This window comes from Cupressus sempervirens, chromosome 2, assembly GCF_028749045.1.
Source record: "Cupressus sempervirens isolate cs-2001-9-10 chromosome 2, ASM2874904v1, whole genome shotgun sequence".
Taxonomy (NCBI): Eukaryota; Viridiplantae; Streptophyta; class Pinopsida; order Cupressales; family Cupressaceae; genus Cupressus; species Cupressus sempervirens.
The window spans coordinates 748945191-748967346 of record NC_143119.1 but is presented as its reverse complement, the minus strand read 5'-3'; the positions used below and the strand labels follow the sequence as shown (position 1 = coordinate 748967346).

General features: G+C 38.4%; 1 pseudogene; it reads right to left on the bottom strand.

The window, feature by feature from the left end:
- Nucleotides 1–764: 764 nt before the first annotated feature.
- On the bottom strand, nt 765–19736 carry LOC149575586 (uncharacterized; annotated as a pseudogene).
- Nucleotides 19737–22156: the final 2420 nt, after the last annotated feature.

Genomic DNA, 22156 nt, shown 5'->3' with positions numbered 1-22156 from the left:
TTAAATATTACTAATGTTGATCTCATAGATAAAATTTATTCATTTTTTACAAACTTGATTCAAGTACTTTATCTTTTACGTAGGTTAGAAGATGCAATCGGGGCTTTGGAGTAAGTAAAGACACTAATAAAATCCATTGGATATATTAGGTTGATTACTTAAAATATCATATATCGATGAAATCTTTTAGTGGTTCCTATCAAACCCTAGAAAGTGTTTGAACATCATAACATCGTTGAGAATGTACACAAGTATCAAACTATTTGAAAAGGTCACATTTGGTAGCTTGTAAGATTACATTGATGAATCTTTAATAAAAGACTAATTAAATTAAAATATTGAATTAAAGGCATCTTTTAATTGATGGAATTTTGTTTCAATACTATTTATGGAAAGCTACTAAGGATCCAGATTATTTGTCCATAACCACAAAAGGTTTAGAGCATGCGAATTGTTTGTAATGACCATGTTTTTCCACATATTGATTTTATTTCCTTCCATTAAAAACCCCATTAAATAAAGCTCAATGAAATACCCACACCAAGAACCCTATGGCAAATTAAAGCTCAATGAAATACCCACACCAAGAACCCTATGGCAAAAATGGCTTAAAACTGCTTATAGCTCATTTTAAGAGCTTAACCTCAAACCAGAACTTAAAGAAGATGATCCGAACCAGCAAGACCGGTGGCGTCACTCCTAGCAGGATGAGAACTACCATCGATATTAGTAGGAGTATTCCCTTCATCAGGGCACTTGGGCATTTAATGGCCACTTGGGCATTTATACCAGTGCTTTCCTCCCACTTCCGTCATAATAACATTCACCACCTCTTCTACATCCCTACTCTCCATGTTTCTTTTGATTTCTTCAGTTTTTGCACGACCAGGGTTTTGTTCCAAAATAATTTCGCAAATCGTCAACTTGTTCTAAAGTCTAAGTAGGAATAGCAAACTAACACCCACTGCATCAATGACTCAATCACTAACTCATTTTCAACTATAATATTTCAATCATTGTCGCTGCTGAAATTCACATTATTTTTGCTGGAAGTAAATTTTGAAAATAGATTTCAAAGCTTTTCTTGGATTCAAGCTTTATATGAACTACATTTTAAAATGAAGAACATATGCTCTCTAGCCTGCTCATAATCCCTTAGTCCGCTGAGGGCTTTTGCCAGTCCCACATGGGCTTCAAGAGATCCTGGATTGAACCAGAATACTCTACTGAACTGTTGAATTGCTTTGTCATAAGATTTTTCCTTCAACATTTTGTTCCCCTTGTTTAGGTTTACAAACCTAGAAATAATTTCTTGACTTCTTCAATCTGCCACAACCTCTCCATAACAATGTTTGAATACCGCAATGATTTTCTTATGGGTGTTCTACATTTAGGACTGCAAAGTGCAAACCATATCACAAACAATATGAATATTAATCAAGAATTTACACAAAGTGTAAACCAAAATGAATGAAAATTCGAGTTTTAAATACAGAAATGTGAACTACAAAAATTTAAATTCACCATTGTGTAAGCTTAACAGCAACTGCGCCAGGCTCAGCTTCAAGGACCCTCTCGTCTACATTCATCCATGTATCAAGGCCGCTTACTTCAAATACATGCTCACAGTCTATAAGCTGAATGAATCTATCTGTGGATTCATATTCGTCCAAATTCATCTGAGTAATAACATCATCATGCTTGGGATTATAGGTACTGCAAAACATGGGATAAGGCTCCCTACAAAGGCCTATACATGGGTGTCCACAACTTAGAATTTCCTGGCATGGCTCACCACACAGATCTCTTGAGCAGATCCCATGGCAAAGACGATCACAAGTATAATGTTGGCAATTCCATTCACATTTCTCCTTGTACGGAATACATAGTGTTCCACATAGATGAGTACAACGATTGTGCAAGCACCGTTTCTCACAAGGATCATGCATGCACGACCGATAGGTTTTTGAACAACCAGCCATGCATTGGTGACTGCAAGACTGTGTGAAAAATCAACCATTGCAGTCACTGATTATTAATTTCCTATCGTAAACGATTATTAAACTGCTGAAAACAAATTTTCAGCTAATATTGAAAAATAACACAACTGAAACTTCACTTATATAATACAGAAAGAAATGAACAACACAATGAACACAATATTTTTGGACAAATTGTCCCTGGAAAACCCCCTAAGGGAAAATTAGTTCTACAGATGAAGAATTATATTAAACTTCAGCAAATCAAGAGATACAAAATTTCTTGCCTCTCACTGGCAGAACTCCGACAACCTCCTAATTTCTCTCGCTGATATTCCCCACTACTATCCCCACGCTAACGCTGCGCCCTTGCTAACACTGCAAGACAATTTGCTATCACTACAAAATGCTTCTCCAAAACTTGTATCTCCAAATGACCCAATGACCCCTTTTTATACTACCCTATTGAAAAAACCAACGACCGAGATTAAATCAAACCAACGGCTGAGATTAAGACAACTTGACAGCCAATAATAGAATTGGTTGCAAGGTGTCCAAAAGAGAATCACTAAAATTAGTAAATAATTATCCTTGCAATAACCATTTACTAATTCTTGGCAAGTGGACAAACAACTGTCCAAACCACCCATAACTAATGCTGCTATACATAGATAAGGACGAACAACTGTCCAAGCTACCCATAAATACTACTGCTATTTTCGAGTCAGAAATAACAACTGTCCAACTAACAATGATTAACACTCTCTCTTAGTGAGGAAGCTGTTCTGCAGGAAAACTAACTTATCTCTGAAGAAGATAAATTTTGCCTTCCCCAATGCCTTAGAATGTCTGCTACCTGCTCCTCAGTAGGTATGTATTGTAGCTGAACAACTCCCCTTTGTACACAATCTCTGATGAAGTGATATCTGATATCTATATGTTTAGACCTATCATGAAACACTGGATTCTCAAACAACTTGATGCAACTCTAATTGTCACAATGTATCACAGTAGTGTCAACCTTCTGACCAAACAAGGCTACTAACAACTTTCGAAGCCATATAGCTTCACATGTCGCCATGCTAACTGCTATGTATTCTGCTTCTGCTGAACTTAGAGCCACAGACTTCTGCTTCCTACTGAACCAAGATACAACTCTGATGGGGACACAATCCAAGAACAGAATGGACACAACAGAAAAGAAAAATTGTATTAACTGAGAAAATAAGCTAGTACAAATAGTACAGAGAAAATAAACTTCAAAACATGCCCTAAGGGCTTACAATAGCATAAATCTGGAGATAATTTCTCCTTTCAGTACCTCCTCTCAAACTCCACTCCGAACTGCCTTTTACAATGTCATAAATCTCCTTAAATAGACCCCGGAGGGTTAAGAACTAGGAGTACATTCTAGAAAGTGCTAGTAGGCATCCACCGACCAAATAGAAGGTTCCAGAAGCTGCGTTAGAAGTCGGTGCAAATCTAGAAGAATCCAGAAATGGTAACCGAACTTTCGGGAGGCATAACTTTTGAACCGTAGCTCCGATTGATGAACCGTTTACATTTCTGAAAAGCTCTCGAAGCGCTCTATAGCCCTATGAACCAACTTCGCTCGTCCCCCATTTTTGGCCCTTTGCGAGGTCATTTAATGCCCCTAACTTGACTTTGAAGCATTCTTAGGAGGTCTCCAAAATTCGAAAAACTGAAATAACATTCAAACCGTGGGGCCTTTTGACCTGATTCTTTTTCTAGAATGCTCTAAATTACAATTACATTCATCTAGCCAATTTACACCTCCTAGTTCACCAAAATGATGGCCCAATTACATGCTCCTATTTTTTCAAAAATTTTTAGCACACTGATAGTGGAACTGTGAGAGTTGGAACCTTTATTTGACCCAAATGGGTATCCAAAAATAAAAACACATGAAACAAAAACTAAGTCTAAGTACATTTTTTTGGGTGACATAGGATTGCTCTTATACCTCTGGATGCTCTTGCATCAGACACCCAGGGTAGATTGAAAAGTGACTCTGTCACTTTATGAATGGTAGAGGAAATCCCAAATGGGAAACCTCAGCTACTGAAATCCAAGTTGAGTCCTCGATCGGTCGTCCTTTCCATTTGACCAAATACTCTTCATACTGCCTGTTTTTGGTACTCGTACCCACACAATGATCTAGAATGTCTTCTATCTCCTCCTTCTTAGAAGTAGGAATTGGACATGGCTCTAACACCAGCTCCTCATCTGCACCATCATCATGATACTCTGTTAAATCTATAATGTTGAAAATGGGAGAAATGTGAATACCATCTGGCAGCTCCACTTCATATGCATTTCCTGAGTCATGTTTCTTCAAAATTTTGCAGGGGCCAAATTTTTTCATTTTCAGCTTGTTGTAAGTACTGGCTGGAAATCTTTCTTTTCGTAAGTGCACCATGACTATATCCCCTACTTGGAATTCCTTATGTCTTCTCCTTTGATCAGCCCTAGCTTTATACTCTTGATTCATCTTGGTAATGTGTGCTTGAACCTCCTCATGTAGACGCTTGATATGTTCAGCAAATTCCTCAGCTTCAGCACTTGTCCTCTCCCCTTGTTCTATCTTCCTCAATTCTGGTGCAGTCCTTGGGCTATTCCCATATACAATTTGAAATGGTGATTTTTTAGTACTCCTATTTATAGAGTTATTGTAAGCAAACTCTGCTTGTGGTAGAATCAAATCCCATCCCTTGGGCTTATCCCCAACTAAACATCTCAGCAAATTGCTCAGACTTTTGTTTACCACTTCTGTTTGGCCGTCAGTTTGTGGGTGATGCGTAGAACTGAATTTCAAGTCTGTTCTCAACTTTTTCCACAATGTCCTCTAGAAATACCCCACAAATTTAGTATCTCTATTAGAAACTATACTCCTTGGAAGACCATGTAGTCTTACCACCTCTTTGAAAAACAAGTCTGCAATATGGACAACATCATGAGTTTTGTGGCATGGAATGAAATGTGCCATTTTGGAGAACCTATCAACCACCACAAATACTGAGTCATTACCCCTTTGTGTCCTTGGCAATCCAAGAACAAAATCCATACTTATGTCCTCCCATGGCATTGATGGAACAGACAATGGCTGATATAGGCCAGTATTGTGACTAAACCCCTTGGCAACTTGACAAACTTGGCAACTCTGTACAAACTTCTTCACATCTTGTGAAATTTGAGGCCAAAAATAATGTTCTCTAAGAATGGAAATGGTCTTATCTCGACCAAAATGTCCTGCCATCCCTCCACTGTGTTTCTCCTTAATTAGATTTTCCCTCATGGAACTCCTTGGAATGCACAATTGACTACCTTTGAACAACATACCATCCTGAATCAAATAGTCTAACCACTTGGTTCTATCTACAGCAACAGGTTCTTTACAAGCTTTCCAGGCTTCATCAAAATCAGGATCCTCGGGGTACAAATTCTTGAATTCATCAAACCCAACTACTTGAACCTGCATTACTGTAAGCAACAACTATCTCCTACTTAGTGCATCTGCAACCCTGTTAGATTTTCCACTTCTATGCTTCAACACAAATGTATAACTCTGCAAGAACTCTACCCACTTCATATGCCTCTGATTAAATTCACCTTGGCTATTTAGGTACTGTAATGCCTGATGATCAGTATACAAAACAAATTCCTTTGGCAATAAATAATGCCTCCATTTCTTTAAGGCCTGAACTATTGCATAGAACTCTTGATCATAAACAGAATACTTCTTCTTTGCATCATTCAATTTTTCACTAAAATATGCAATAGGCTTAACTTCTTGGCTTAATATAGCCCCAATAGCGCTGCCACTAGCATCACAATCCACCTGGAACACTTTTCTAAAATCTGGAAGTGCCAACACAGGTTTTTTTGTTACCTTCTTTTTCAGCAATTCAAAACTTCTCGCAGCTGTTGTAGTCCATTTGAACTCTTTTCTATCCCCTCTTATTGTATCAGTTAGAGGTGCACATATGCCACTGAAATTCCTAATAAACTTCCTGTAAAAACTAACCAGACCATGAAATGATCTTACCTCAGTAGCAGACCTTGGAGTAGGCCATTCCAAGATGGCTTTTACCTTCTCCGGATCTATTTTGAGACCTTCAGGTGATATAACAAACCCCAAATAGACTAACTCCCTTTTTGCAAAGTTACACTTCTTCAAATTAATTAACAGTTTCTCTTCCCTTAGCCTTTCAAGGACACTATGAATATGCAATAAATGTTCTTCCATAGTCTTGCTGAAAATTAAAATATCATCCAAATAAACAATAACAAATTTTTCCAAGAACTTCTTAAGTACCTCATTCATGAGCCGCATGAAGGTGCTTGTGGCGTTCGTCAATCCAAAGGGCATGACTAACCACTCATAAAGACCCTCATTGGTCTTGAAGGCTGTTTTCCACTCATCTCCTTCTCGAATCCGTATCTGATGATAACCACTCTTCAGATCTATCTTTGTGAAGTACTGAGCTCCACTCAAGCAGTCCATAATATCATCCATCCTTGGCAAAGGAAATCGGTACTTGATGGTGATCCTATTTATAGCTCGAGAATTTGTACACATCCTCCACTCTCCATCCTTCTTTGGTGCGAGTACTGCAGGTACTGCACATGAACTGCTTCTTCAATTTGTCCACCATGCGATCCCATCTTGTGATCTTCTCCTTTTCTCTTCTGTTTCTTTCCAATTGGACCTCTTGCCACCAGATTTTGGAATGGACTTTCAGTTTGGCCTTTGCAAACTTAACCCTATCTAGGTCCCTGATATCCTCATACTCAAAGTATTCTTTCAGTTCATTGATCCAATCGATCAACTCATCTGGTTTCAGATTTCTTGAAAATATACCCACTTCAATTGTAGGTCTTTTCCCAAACTTAGTAATGGTCCTAAAAAGCCTTTCCTCTGCATGATTCAGAACTTCTCCGTCAAATTCCCCCTCTGGTTCCATTACTTCTTCTTCATTGTCATCCTCACTGTTGTCACCTGCGGCAACATTTGCTCCTCTACGGAGCTCCTCTTGCAATGCCTGTACCTGCCTTTGGAGGGCTCTAACCTCCTCAAGATTAATAGCTCTGACCCTTCCACCACGCTCTCTTCATGGAGGCACCTTCTTAACTCAAACCCACAACCACACAGTCCTGGTGCAAACTGCCTCACAGTCGGCGTTCTGTCTACACACTCAGGAAAACTAGCTCTGATACCACTTGATGGGGACACAACCCAAGAACAGAATGGACACAACAGAAAAGGAAAATTGTATTAACTGAGAAAATAAGCTAGTACAAACAGTACAGAGAAAATAAACTTCAAAACATGCCCTAAGGGCTAACACTAGCATAAATCTGGAGATAATTTCTCCTTTCAGTACCTTCTCTCAAACTCCACTCCGAACTGCCTTTTACAATGCCATGAATCTCCTTAAATAGACCCCGGAGGGTTAAGGACTAGGAGTACATTCTAGAAAGTGCTAGTAGGCATCCACTGACCAAATAGAAGGTTCCAGAAGCTACGTTAGAAGTCGGTGCAAATCTAGAAGAATCCAGAAATGGTAACCGAACTTTCGGGAGGCATAACTTTTGAACCATAGCTCCGATTGACGAACCATTTACATTTTTGAAAAGCTCTCGAAGTGCTCTATAGCCCTATGGACTAGCGTTGCTCATCCCCCATTTTTTGGCCCTTTTCAAGGTCATTTAATGCCCCTAACCTGACTTTGAAGCATTCCTAGGAGGTCTCAAAAACCCGATAAATTGCAATAACTTTCAAACCGTGGGGCCTTTTGACTTGATTCTTTTTCTGGAATGCTCTAAATTACAATTACATTCATCTAGCCAATTTACACCTCCTAGTTCACCAAAATGATGGCCCAATTACATACTCCTATTTTTTTGAGATTTTCTAGCACACTGATAGTGGAACTGTGAGAGTTGGAACCTTTATTTGACCCAAATGGGTATCCAAAAATAAAAACACATGAAACAAAAACTAAGTCTAAGTACATTTTTTTGGGTGACACAGGATTTCCCTTATACCTCTGGATGCTCCTGCATCAAACTCTTGATCCCAAGCTGAAACAACACCCTGAAGTGCTCCTTTTGTCTATTGTACTTCCTGCCCAATCTATGTCAGTATAGCCTATCAACCTGATACCTTCACGTCAAACATATCTGATCCCATACTTGGCTGTACCACATAAGTAATGTAGCACATGCTTAGCTGCTATCCAATGCATTCTCTTTGGTTCAACCATGAACTGACTAAGAGAGTTTACTGCAAATGCTATATTTGGTCTAGTGTTGACCAAATACATAAGCGAACCAATCAACTGTCTATATAAAGTGGGATCTACATCTTTCTCCTTAGTTGTATTACCTTCCTCCAATTCATGATCATGGGTGTAGACATGGCTTTGCAATCCTCCATCCCAAATTTTTTTAAGATTTCAATGCAATATTTCCCTTGACCAAGGAAAATCTCCCCATCTATCTGCCACACTTCCATGCCTAGAAAGTAGTGCACAAGTCCTAAATCCTTCATGTCCAACTCTTTTGCAAGGTTCCTCTTGCAATCCACTATGAGCTCTAGTGAACCTGTAAGAAATAGGTCGTCCACATAAAAAACAAGAATGAGAATTTCACCCCCAACCATCAAGTAGTAGAGGTTAGCATCTGCTTCACTCTTCACAAAGCCCACCTTTTGCAAGTATGTATCAATGCGCTCATGCCACGCTCTAGGAGCCTGCTTGAGTCCGTACAATGCTTTCTTCAATTTGCACACATGGGTCTCTTTGCTGTGTGCTAAAAAGCCTTCTGGTTGTTCTATGTATACCTCCTCCTTCAACTCACCATTAAGGAATGCTTTCTTGACATCCATTTGATGGATTTGCCATCCCATCTGTGCTGCAAGTGAGATTACAGCTCGTATAGAAGTATACCTGGCAACTGGAGCAAATGTCTCCTCATAGTCTATTCTCTCACATACATCGTCATGCTCAATGCTCACCTATGAAACACTTGTCACCGTCTCACGAAGCAATCTAAGTGCTCCATGATGAATATGGCCCATCCTCCTATGCCATAGCTCTCCAAGATCTCTAGGATTACTGTTGCTCATAATTGCCTTAGGAGTATCAAACTACAATCTATAAAGGCGACCACTCCTAACCCCAATAGTTATGGGTGATCTCCAATCCTTGTGCTTAATCAACACATTTGTCCCTCTAAAGAGTACATTATACCCCCTATCCTGAAGAACAGATACATAAATCAAATTCATACCTAAGTCTGGCACATATAACACATCATGAAGTGGGATTATCTTTCCATTCTCCCTCTCAAACTGAATAGTCTCTTTCCCAACAGGGTTGAGTTTGGACAAGATTCCCATAGAAATCTGGATGTTGGTGTCCTCCTCCTTGTAATTGGAGAAGTACTCTCTAACTCCTGTCATATGAAATGACACCTCACTATCTATATACCAAACACACTATGAGGTTGAGCTAACCATACAAGCTATGAGTGCAAACTCATATTCCATTCTACTAGAAAGTTCTTTCGCACTTGCTGAAGCTGCCACCTACTTCTTACCCTTCTTCCTCTCTGGGCAATCACTGACATAGTGGCCAAACTCGTGACATCCAAAGGACATGACCTTAGAAAGGTCCTTCTTCTTCTTCTCACTTTGTGAATTTGATCCTTTGCTAGCTCCCTTCTTTGCTTTCCCTTTACCCGCTAGGGCAATGTTCTCTTGTTCCACCTCATTTTCTAACTCTTGTTGGCCCCATTGACAAGACTTTGTCTAAACTCCTCTTGAGTGAAATCAATCCATAGTCAATCCCAACTCGGTAAAGTATCTCATCCATTGACAACTTGAACAAAGACACTCCATTGTTTAGTAAACCCATTTAGGGCTATTCTCACTAGCTCGTCATCACTAGGGCTATCTCCAACAGCTGCTAACTCATCCTTGACAAGTTTGAGCCTGGTGAGGTAACTTGTGATGTCTTCTCCCTGATTCATCAGGGTATTCTTTAGCTTCTCTCTGAGAATCAACTTCCTGTTGGTGGTAGCATTCTGGTACAGATTTAGAATGGCGTCCCACATCTTCTTCATTGTATCTAGCTTTGAGATATGTGGAACAATATGGTCCTTGACACCATCAAGGATTATCCTCCTCGCCTTGGCATCGTCCTTCCTATATGCTGCAAGCTGTGTTGCATCCGTTGGTATAGGTAAAACACTGGTAGCATAATCCTTGATACCATTCTCTTCCAACAATAAAGAAATTATGGCCTTCCAGACACCAAAATTTGAGGCACCATCCAATCTATCCTGATCTCTCAAACCAGCTGAAGCCATCTCAAGGGTTTAAAGCAATAATAAATCTAAAGAGATCGAAATTTCTTTCCTAGGGAAAAACTCTTCTACCCTTAACAATGCTCTAATACCATGTGAAAAATCAACTATTACAGTCACTGATTATTAATCTCCTATCATAAACAATTATTAAACTGCTCAAAACAAATTTCCAACTAATATTGAAAAATAACACAATTGCAACTTCAGTTATATTTAATATGGAAAGAAATGAACAATACAATGAATACAATATTTTCAAACAAATTGTCCCTGGAAAAACCCCTAAGGGAAAACCAATTCTACAGATGAGGAATTATATTAAACTTCAACAAATCAAGAGATACAAAATTCCTTACTTCTCACTGGCAGAACTCTGACAACCTCCTAATTTCTCCCACTGATATTCCCCACTGCTATCCCCAGGCTAACACTATGCCCTTGCTAACACTGCAAGACAATTTGCTATCACTACAAAATGCTTCTCCAAAACTTGTGTCTCCAAATGACCTAATGACCCCTTTTTATACTACCCTATTGAAAAAACCAACGATTGAGAGTAAATCAAACCAACGGTTGAGATTAAGACAACTCAACAGCTAATAATAGAATTGGTTGCAAGGTGTCCAAAAGGGAATCACTAAAATTAGTAAATAATTATCCTTGCAATAACAATTTAGTAAGTCTTGGCAAGTGGACAAATAGTTGTCCAAACTACCCATAACTAATGCTGCTATACATAGATAAGGACGAACAACTGTCCAAGCTACCCATTAATTCTACTACAATTTTCGGGTCAAAAATAATAGCTGTCCAACTAACAATAATTAACACTCCCTCTTAGCAAGGAAGTTGTTCTGCAGGACACGTAACTTATCTCTAAAGAAGATAAATTTTTCCTTCCCCAATGCCTTAGTCAAAATGTCTACTACCTACTCATTTTTAGGTATATACTATAGCTGAACAACTCCCTTTTATACACAATCTCTAATGAAGTGATATCTGATATCTATATGTTTAGACCTATCATGAAACACTGGATTCTCAGACAACTTGATGCAACTCTGATTGTCACAATGTATCATAGTAGTCTCAACCTTCTGACCAAACAAGGCTACTAACAACTTCCGAAGCCATATAGCTTTACATGTCGCCATGCTAGCTGCTATGTATTCTACTTTTACTGAACTTAGAGCCACAGACTTTTGCTTCCTGTTGAACAAAGATACAACTCCTGATCCCAAGCTGAAACAACACCCTGAAGTGCTCCTTTTGTCTGTTGTACTTCCTTCCCAATCTGCATCAGTATAACCTATCAACCTGATACCTTCACCTCGAATATATCTGATCCCATACTTGACTGTACCACGCAAGTAACGTAGCACATGCTTAGCCGCTATCCAATGCATTCTCTTTGGTTCAACCATGAATTGACTAAGAGAGTTTACTGCAAATGCTATATTTGGTCTAGTGTTGACCAAATACATAAGTGAACCAATCAACTGTCTATATAAAGTGGGATCTACGTCTTTCTCCTTAGTTGTATCTACCTTCCTCCAATTCGTGATCATGGGTGTAGACATGGCTTTGCATTCCTCCATCCCAAATTTCTTCAAGATTTCAATGCAATATTTCCCTTGACCAAGGAAAATCTCCCCATCTATCTTCCACACTTCCATGCCTAGGAAGTAGTGCATAAGTCCTAAATCCTTAATTTCAAACTTTTCTGCAAGGTTCTTCTTACAATCCACTATGAGCTCTAGTGAACCTATAAGAAATAGGTCGTCCACATAAAAAACAAGAATGAGAATTTCACCCCCAACCATCAAGTAGTAGAGGTTAGCATCTTCTTCACTCTTCACAAAGCCCATTTTTTGCAAGTATGTATCAATGCGCTCATACCACGCTCTAGGAGCCTGCTTGAGTCCGTACAATGCTTTCTTCAATCTGCACACGTGTGTCTCTTTGTTGTGTGCTACAAAGCCTTCTGGTTGTTCTATGCATACCTCCTCCTTCAACTCACCATTAAGGAATGCTTTCTTGACATCCATTTGATGGATTTGCCATCCCATCTGTGTTGCAAGTGAGATTATAGCTCATATAGAAGTATACCTGGCAACTGGAGCAAATGTCTCCTCATAGTCTATTCCCTCACATACATCATCATGCTCAGTGCTCACCTATGGAACACCTGTAACCATCTCACGAAGCAATCTAAGGGCTCCATGATGAATATGGCCCATCCTCCTATGCCATAGCTCTCCAAGATCTCTAGGATTACTGTTGCTCATAAGTGCCTTAGGAGTATCAAACTGCAACCTATAAAGGCGACCACTCCTAACTCCAATAGTTATGGGTGATTTCCAATCCTTGTGCTTAATCAACACATTTGTCCCTCTAAAGAGTACATTATACCCCCTATCCTGAAGAACAGATACAAAAATCAAATTCATAACTAAGCCTGACACATATAACATGTCATGAAGTGGGATTATCTTTCCATTCTCCCTCTCAAACTGAACAGTCTCTTTCCCAACAGGGTTGAGTTTGGACAAGTTTCTCATAGAAATTTGGATGTTGGTGTCCTCCTCCTTGTAACTGGAGAAGTACTCTCTAACTCATGTCATATGAAATGACGCCCCACTATCTATATACCAAACACACTGTGAGGTTGAGCTAAACATACAAGCTATGAGTGCAAACTCATCTTCCATTCTACTGGAAAGTTCTTCCGCACTTGTTGAAGCTGCCACCTGCTTCTTACCCTTCTTCCTCTCTGGGTAATCACTGACATAGTGGCCAAACTCGTGACATCCAAAGCACTTGACCTTAGAAAGGTCCTTGTTCTTCTTCTCACTTTGTGAATTTGATCCTTTGCTAGATCCCTTCTTTGCTTTCCCTTTACCCGCTAGGGCAGCATTATCTTGTTCCACCTCATTTTTTGACTCTTTTTGGCCCCATTGACAAGACTTAGTCTAAACTCCTCTTGAGTGAAATTAGTCCATAGTCGATCCCAACTCAGTAAAGTATCTCGTCCACTGACAACTTGAACAAAGACACTCCATTATTTTGTAAACCCATTTAGGGCTATTCTCACTAGCTTGTCATCACTAGGGTTATCTCCAATAGCTGCTAACTCATCCTTGACAAGTCTGAGCCTGGTGAGGTAACTTGTGACGTCTTCTCCCTGATTCATCTGGGTAGTCTTTAGCTTCTCTCTGAGAATCAACTTCTTGTTGGTGGTAGCATTTTGGTACAGATTTAGAATGGCGTCCCACATCTTCTTCGTTGTATCTAGCTCTGAGATATGTGGAACAATATGATCCTTGACACCATCAAGGATTATCCTCCTCGCCTTGACATCATCCTTCCTATATGCTGCAAGCTTTGTTGCATCTGTTGGTACAGGTAAAACATTGGTAGCATAATCCTTGATACCATTCTCTTCCAACAATAAAGAAATTCTTGCTTTCCAGACACCAAAATTTGAGGCACCATCCAATCTATCCTGATCTCTCAAACCAGCTGAAGCCATCTCAAGGGTTTAAAGCAATAATAAATTTAAAGAGATCAAAATTTCTTTCCTAGGGCAAAACTCTTCTACCCTTAACAATGCTCTGATACCATGTGAAAAATCAACTATTGCAGTCACTGATTATTAATCTCCTATCGTAAACGATTATTAAACTGCTAAAAACAAATTTCCAGCTAATATTGAAAAATAACACAACTGCAACTTCACTTATATAATACGGAAAGAAATGAACAACACAATGAACACAATATTTTCAGACAAATTGTCCCTGGAAAAACCTCTAAGGGAAAACTAGTTCTACAGATGAGGAATTATATTAAACTTTAGCAAATCAAGAGATACAAAATTCCTTGCCTCTCACTAGCAGAACTCCGACAAGCTCCTAATTTCTTCCGCTGATATTCCCCATTGCTATCCCCATGCTAACACTGCACCCTTGCTAACATTGCAAGACAATTTGCTATCACTGCAAAATGCTTCTCCAAAACTTGTATCTCCAAATGACCCAATGACCCCTTTTTATACTACCCTAGTGGAAAAACCAACGACCGAGATTAAATCAAACCAACGGCTGAGATTAAGACAACTCGACAGCCAATAATAGAATTGGTTGCAAGGTGTCCAAAAGGGAATCACTAAAATCAGTAAATAATTATCCTTGCAATAACAATTTACTAATTCTTGGCAAGTGGACAAACAGCTGTCCAAACTACCCATAACTAATGCTGCTATACATACATAAGGACGAACAGCTGTCCAAGCTACCCATAAATACTACTGCTATTTTCGAGTCAAAAATAATAGCTATCCAACTAACAATAATTAACACTCCCTCTTAGCGAGGAAGCTGTTCTGCAGGACACCTAACTTATCTCTGAAGAAGATAAATTTTGCCTTCCCCAATGCCTTAGTCAGAATGTCTACTACCTGCTCCTCTATAGGTATGTACTATAGCTGAACAACTCCCCTTTGTACACAATCTCTGATGAAGTGATATTTGATATCTATATGTTTAGACCTATCATGAAACATTGGATTCTCAGACAACTTGATGCAACTCTGATTGTCACAATGTATCATAGTAGTCTGAACCTTTTGACCAAACAAGGCTACTAACAACTTTCGAAGCCATATAGCTTCACATGTCGCCATGCTAGCTGCTATGTATTCTTCTTCTGCTGAACTTAGAGCCACATACTTCTGCTTCCTGTTGAACCAAGATACAACTCCTAATCCCAAGCTGAAACAACACCCTGAAGTGCTCCTTTTATCTATTGTACTTCCTGCCCAATCTGCGTCAGTATAGCCTATCAACCTGATACCTTCACGTCAAACATATCTGATCCCATACTCGACTGTACCACGCAAGTAAAGTAGCACATGCTTAGCCACTATCTAATGCATTCTCTTTGGTTCAACCATGAACTGACTAAGAGAGTTTACTGCAAATGCTATATCTGGTCTAGTGTTGACCAAATACATAAGCGAACCAATCAACTGTCTATATAAAGCAGGATCTACATCTTTCTCCTTAGTTGTATCTACCGTCCTCCAATTCGTGATCATGGGTGTAGACATGGCTTTGCAATCCTCCATCCCAAATTTTTTCAAGATTTCAATGCAATATTTCCCTTGACCAAGGAAAATCTCCCCATCTATCTTCCACACTTCCATGCCTAGAAAGTAGTGCATAAGTCCTAAATCCTTAATCTCAAACTCTTTTGCAAGGGTCCTCTTGCAATCCACTATGAGCTCTAGTGAACTTGTAAGAAATAGATCGTCCACATAAAAAACAAGAATGAGAATCTTACCCCCAACCATCAAGCAGTAGAGGTTAGCATCTAATTCACTCTTCACAAAGCCCATTTTTTGCAAGTATGTACCAATGCGCTCATACCACGCTTTAGGAGCCTGCTTGAGTCCGTACAATGCTTTCTTCAATCTGCATACGTGGGTCTCTTTCCTGTGTGCTACAAAGCCTTCTGGTTGTTCTATGTATACCTCCTCCTTCAACTCACCATTAAGGAATGCTTTCTTGACATCCATTTGATGGATTTGCCATCCCATCTGTGCTGCAAGTGAGATTATAGCTCGTATAGAAGTATACCTGGCAACTGGAGCAAATGTCTCCTCATAGTCTATTCTCTCACATACATTGTCATGCTCAGTGCTCACCTATGGAACACCTGTCACTGTCTCACGAAGCAATCTAAGTGCTCCATGATAAATATGGCCCATCCTCCTATGCCATAGCTCTCCAAGATCTCTAGGATTACTGTTGCTCATAAGTGCCTTAGGAGTATCAAACTATAATCTATAAAGGTGACCACTCCTAACTCCAATAGTTATGGGTGATTTCCAATCATTGTGCTTAATCAACACATTTGTCCCTGTAAAGAGTACATTATACCCCCTATCTTGAAGAACAAATATAGAAATCAAATTCGTACCTAAGCCTAGCACATATAACACATCATGAAGTGGGATTATCTTTCCATTCTCCCTCTGAAACTGAACAGTCCCTTTCCCAACAGGGTTGAGTTTGGACAAGTTTCCCATAGAAATCTAGATGTTGGTGTCCTCCTCCTTGTAACTGGAGAAGTACTCTCTAACTCTTGTCATATGAAATGACGCCCCACTATCTATATACAAAACACATTGTAAGGTTGAGCTAACCATACAAGCTTTGAGTGCAAATTCATCTTCCATTCTACTGGAGAGTTCTTTCGCACTTGCTAAAGCTACCACCTGCTTCTTACCCTTCTTCCTCTCTGGGAAATCATGACATAGTGGCCAAACTCATGACATCCAAAGCACTTGACCTTAGAAAGGTCCTTCTTCTTCTTCTCACTTTGTGAATTTGATCCTTTGCTAGATCCCTTCTTTGCTTTCCCTTTACCCGCTAGGGCAATGTTCTCTTGTTCCAGCTCATTTTCTGACTCTTGTTGGCCCCATTGACAAGACTTTGTCTAAACTCCTCTTGAGTGAAATCAGTCCATAGTCGATCCCAACTCGGTAAAGAATCTCGTCCACTAACAACTTGAACAAAGACACTCCATTGTTTAGTAAACCCATTTAGGGCTATTCTCACTAGCTCGTCATCACTAGGGCTATCTCCAACAGCTGCTAACTCATCCTTGACAAGTGTGAGCCTGGTGAGGTAACTTGTGACATCTTCTCCCTGATTCATCTAGGTATTCTTTAGCTTCTCTTTGAGAATCAACTTCCTATTGGTGGTAGCATTCTGGTATAGATTCAGAATGGTGTCTCACATCTTCTTCATTGTATCTAGCTCTGAGATATTTAGAACAATATGATCCTTGACACCATCAAGGATTATCCTCCTCGCCTTGGCATCATCCTTCCTATATGCTGCAAGCTGTGTTGCATCCGTTGGTATAGGTAAAACACTGGTAGCATAATCCTTGATACCATTCTCTTCCAACAATAAAGAAATTTTGGCCTTCCAAACACCAAAATTTGAGGCACCATCCAATCTATCTTGATCTCTCAAATGAGCTGAAGCCATCTCAAGGGTTTAAAGCAATAATAAATCTAAAGAGATCAAAATTTCTTTCCTAGGGAAAAACTCTTCTACCCTTAACAATGCTCTGATGCCATGTGAAAAATCAACTATTGTAGTCACCGATTATTAATCTCCTGTTGTAAATGGTTATTAAACTGCTGAAAACAAATTTCCAGCTAATATTGGAAAATAACACAACTGCAACTTCACTTATATAATACGAAAAGAAATGAACAACACAATGAACACAATATTTTCGGACAAATTGTCCCTGGAAAAACCCCTAAGGGAAAACAAGTTCTATAGATGAGGAATTATATTAAACTTCAGCAAATCAAGAGATACAAAATTCCTTGCCTCTCATTGGCAGAACTCTGACAACCTCCTAATTTCTCCCGCTGATATTCCCCATTGCTATCCCCACGCTAACACTGCACCCTTGCTAACACTGCAAGACAATTTGCTATCACTGCAAAATGCTTCTCCAAAACTTGTATCTCCAAATGACCCAATGAGCCCTTTTTATACTAGCCTATTGGAAAAACCAACAACCGAGATTAAATCAAACCAACGGCTGAGATTAAGACAACTCGACAACCAATAATAAAATTGGTTGCAAGGTGTCCAAAAGGGAATCACTAAAATTAGTAAATAATTATCCTTGCAATAACCATGTAGTAATTCTTGGCAAGTGGACAAATAGTTGTCCAAACTACCCATAACTAATGCTGCTATACATAGATAAGGATGAACAGTCGTCCAAGCTATCCATAAATATTACTGCTATTTTCGGATCAGAAATAACAGCTATCCAACTAACAATAATTAACAGACAAGTCCTCAGAGCATCTTTTGTTATAGGGAATGTGAGAAGTGCCTTGCTTACATGTCCCACAGGTACCTCTACACATATGCTCACAACCAAAACTTAAAACCTTACCACGAGGCTCTTCACAGGAGAAATTGGCAAGGTCTTGGTATCAAGGCAATGTTGCCTTATGGCTACAAGGCAAATCCTTAATGACTAATTTCATACACATTGAGTAGAGGCATCCACATTTTGATAGGCACAGATGTCCGATTCGCAATCAAATCTAACATCACAAGGCTCAATGCAAAGGGCGTTCTTCGCAAGACGAGAGAAATGGAGAACTAATTAATGACCACATTTAGGAAGAAAAAATTGGGTACTGGAACCCTACATGGTGGACAATCTTCAGGGAGGTGACAAATCAGCGTACACTGATGACCACATGAGTTTTCAAATTTGTTTGGAAATGGCTTTGGGCAAATTATCCTATCATGATTTGAGGGGTGATACCTCCTTGTACAAGCATGACCACACTTCATTTGATATTCACAAGGCCAGCTACAACCTCCATCTTCCACTACTATGAAATCTTCAGCTCTTGAAACTTTTGTTTCCGTTTGGGGATGGTTTTGACAAGCCAGTAAAAGAGCAGGTCTAATGGATTTGGCAGTCACTAACTTCTGAATTACTAATTCCCATAGATCACTTTTAGAGGCTAAGAGCTCTGCATTCCCAAAGATATATAGCCCCATTTTGGCTCTTGACAAGGTCACAAATACTCTGTTTGATACTTTTAGAAACCCAATATTTCCCTTGGAACTTGCCACCCCAAACGTTTTATTGCTCCTTACTAGAGATAATATGATAATTTTGCATTCCTCTCCCTTGTAGTTATCCACAGAACACACTCGTGGACTCTTCAATGTTTTAAGGCCCATCCTATCTATTTTAGTCCGACTAAGAATACGGTCCTTGAGATTTTTCTGAATCTCACTCATCTGACCTTTATACATGGTCAGAATTGTTATGTCGTTGTTTTCATAACCTTGTTTTAGGAGATAATGGAAAAATTCTACAATCACTCATGCTTCCTTCACATTTACCTTGTTGCCGGTCTCACTTTTCTCAAACTCCATATGTTTATGATCCAAGAAAAAGACATTGTTCTTATTGCCTTTAATATTCTCAAAATTCTTTCCATTCTCATGATGATCTCAGGTTGGTTCCATGTACTGTCACTCACAGAGCCACCACCAAGGTTGAAGGGTAGATCCACGTGGTCTTTGGCAAGAGAGAAAGAATCAGGGCAACGACTACCCAACCAGTTCGTTCGACATGGCTGGGTATGCCATGTCCATTGATGCCGTATAAATACATTAAGTACCGCTGACAAAAAACTAAACAGTACATTGTACTGTTTATAAAGTAATTACCAAACTTTGCTGTCAGAAATGTATTAGGAAAATAATAACAATTTCGGACACCAGACTCCATTTTAGAAATTTAAACATTGACGTTTCAATATATATTTTCAATGCTTTTAAATTTTATTTTTATTTGATTTTTTAAATTTTATTTCATATTTATTATATTATAAAATTATAAATAATAAACATATTTAAAATTAAATCTATATTCACAAATTTCAAATTTTGATCAAGTATATGATAATATATGTAATATAATTATATAATATTAAGATAGATATTATATGATATATAATATTTTTTTAATTTTAATTTTTTTTTTTTTTGGTTTATTTGTTTATTTTAAACATATAATCTATGATTCAAAATATTTAAATGTACAATCAAAATTTGTGTATTTGTTAGGTGTATTATTTTTTATCAATATAACTAATTAGAAAATTTATATATAAAATAAATTAAATTTGATAAACTATTCATAAAATTTAAACACATAAATATTATTTAACAAGTTAAATATATCATTTTATTTGATATGGTATATTTTTAGTTTCTTAATGCAGATCAAAATAAAGTATTTTTGAAAAAGAATGATAGCATTAAAAAAATCAGTAATCTAATTAAAAATGTCTAGTTTAAAATTGTATAAATAATCAATACTAAACCAATAATGAATCTAATTTATTAAATGATTATTTAAAAAAAATTATTACATATTGTACAAATTTGATAAAATTAATTTATTAGTAATATGTGTATTTTAAAGAGAACATAAAGTTCACAACTCCGAGATTTGGAAGTTGTTGCACTACCAAAGATAGAGCATTTCTTGGGGGATTTGAAACACAAGGTTGAGGGTAGTAACAATGTTGTAGGATAATAGGATGCTGAAAGTGGCATAAATAATAGGATAATTTGGAATGATGAATATAAGATAAAGCTCTAGTAACAATTTGTGAATATAGATTTAATTTTAAATATGTTTATTATTTATAATTTTATAATATAATAAATATAAAATAAAATTTAAAAAATCAAATAAAAATAAAATCTAAAAAATTGAAAATATATATTGAAACGTTAACGTTTAAATTTTTAAAATGGAGTCTTATTTCGGAAACTGTTATTATTTTCCTAATAATACATTTCAGGGGCATTTGGGAATCACTTTATAAGCGGTACAATGTACTGTTTTGTTTTTGTCAGCAGTACTTAATGTATTTATACGGCATCAATGGACATGGCAACCCCCGCCATGTCGAACGAACTGGCTGGGTATCCGTTGCCAAGAAGGCAATCAGAACCGCTAGAAAGAAAGAAGGGCAGATCCACATGTACCAACCTGAGAGTTATAATGAGAAAAACCATCTAATTTGCAAAGCACGCAATGAGAATCAATGGGGTTGGTAGACGTACCTGCACCGTCCATGATGGACCCGCTGGGAGAAGCTGACCATTGGGTGATGGCATTGACGAGGCCAGATGCAGATCGAACCGGGAACTCCAGCCTGGGCGGCCTCTCTTGGTCACGAGGAACTACCAACGTATTGCACACCGGTGGAGTGAGTTTACCTGCTCCTTGCGCTGTTTAATGGTCTGCGTGAGGCGGAGATGGCCTGACTGTTGAAGATTGGTGAATGGTGGACATCAATGGATCAGGTAAAGTCTCCACAGCAAGGTTACTGCCTGCTGCAAACCTGTTAGTCTGTGCATTACTTGGAAAAGATATGGCGTGCGGATGGGTCTGTAAATCAGCGAACGACCGGGAGGAAGAAGCTCGGCGCACACCACGAGATTGTCTTAGAAGAGAACGTAACTTTTCCCTTTGTCTTTTGATGCATGAAGATTTCAGCATTCATGTAGAGGATTTCAGTGATCATGCAGAGATTCATTGAGATCTTTCTAGCTTTAATGCAGTAGATTTTATATGAGATTGCACAACGAATCGATGAGTAGTTTTCAACTGAGCCTAAAACATTCAATGGTATGGTTTTGAACGGACAGGTTTTGGTGAAATGCTCACCTATAATAGCCTATTGGCTAATTAATAGTTGATCATTTTTTATCTTTTTGGTTGCTGCTTGGTCTATTTGTACAAAAAGTACTATTATTTTGTGTGAGGTCTATGGTACAAATTTCGGGTGAACATTTTAAAATGACAATTTTAAACCACCTCGTACTCTACGAATTCTACAAAGAACTTTGTGTATATAGGGGAAAGCTGAAAGGTTGGCTTTAAGCTCTTTAGTCACCTACAAAAGTTTGCCAAAAAATCGACAAATTTCAACATATGGATTACAAATTGTAGACACACAAGCTAGATGGCCACTAGATCATTTCCCCTATTAACAAGTGGTTTAGATTATAAACATTAGGATTGGAATAATAGGGTAACATGTAGTATTTAGATTAAAAAGTATATTTTGTTAGATAGTAGTAGGTTGATGCATGGTTGATGGAAGAATCAATTGGGTGGTGTGTTGAAAA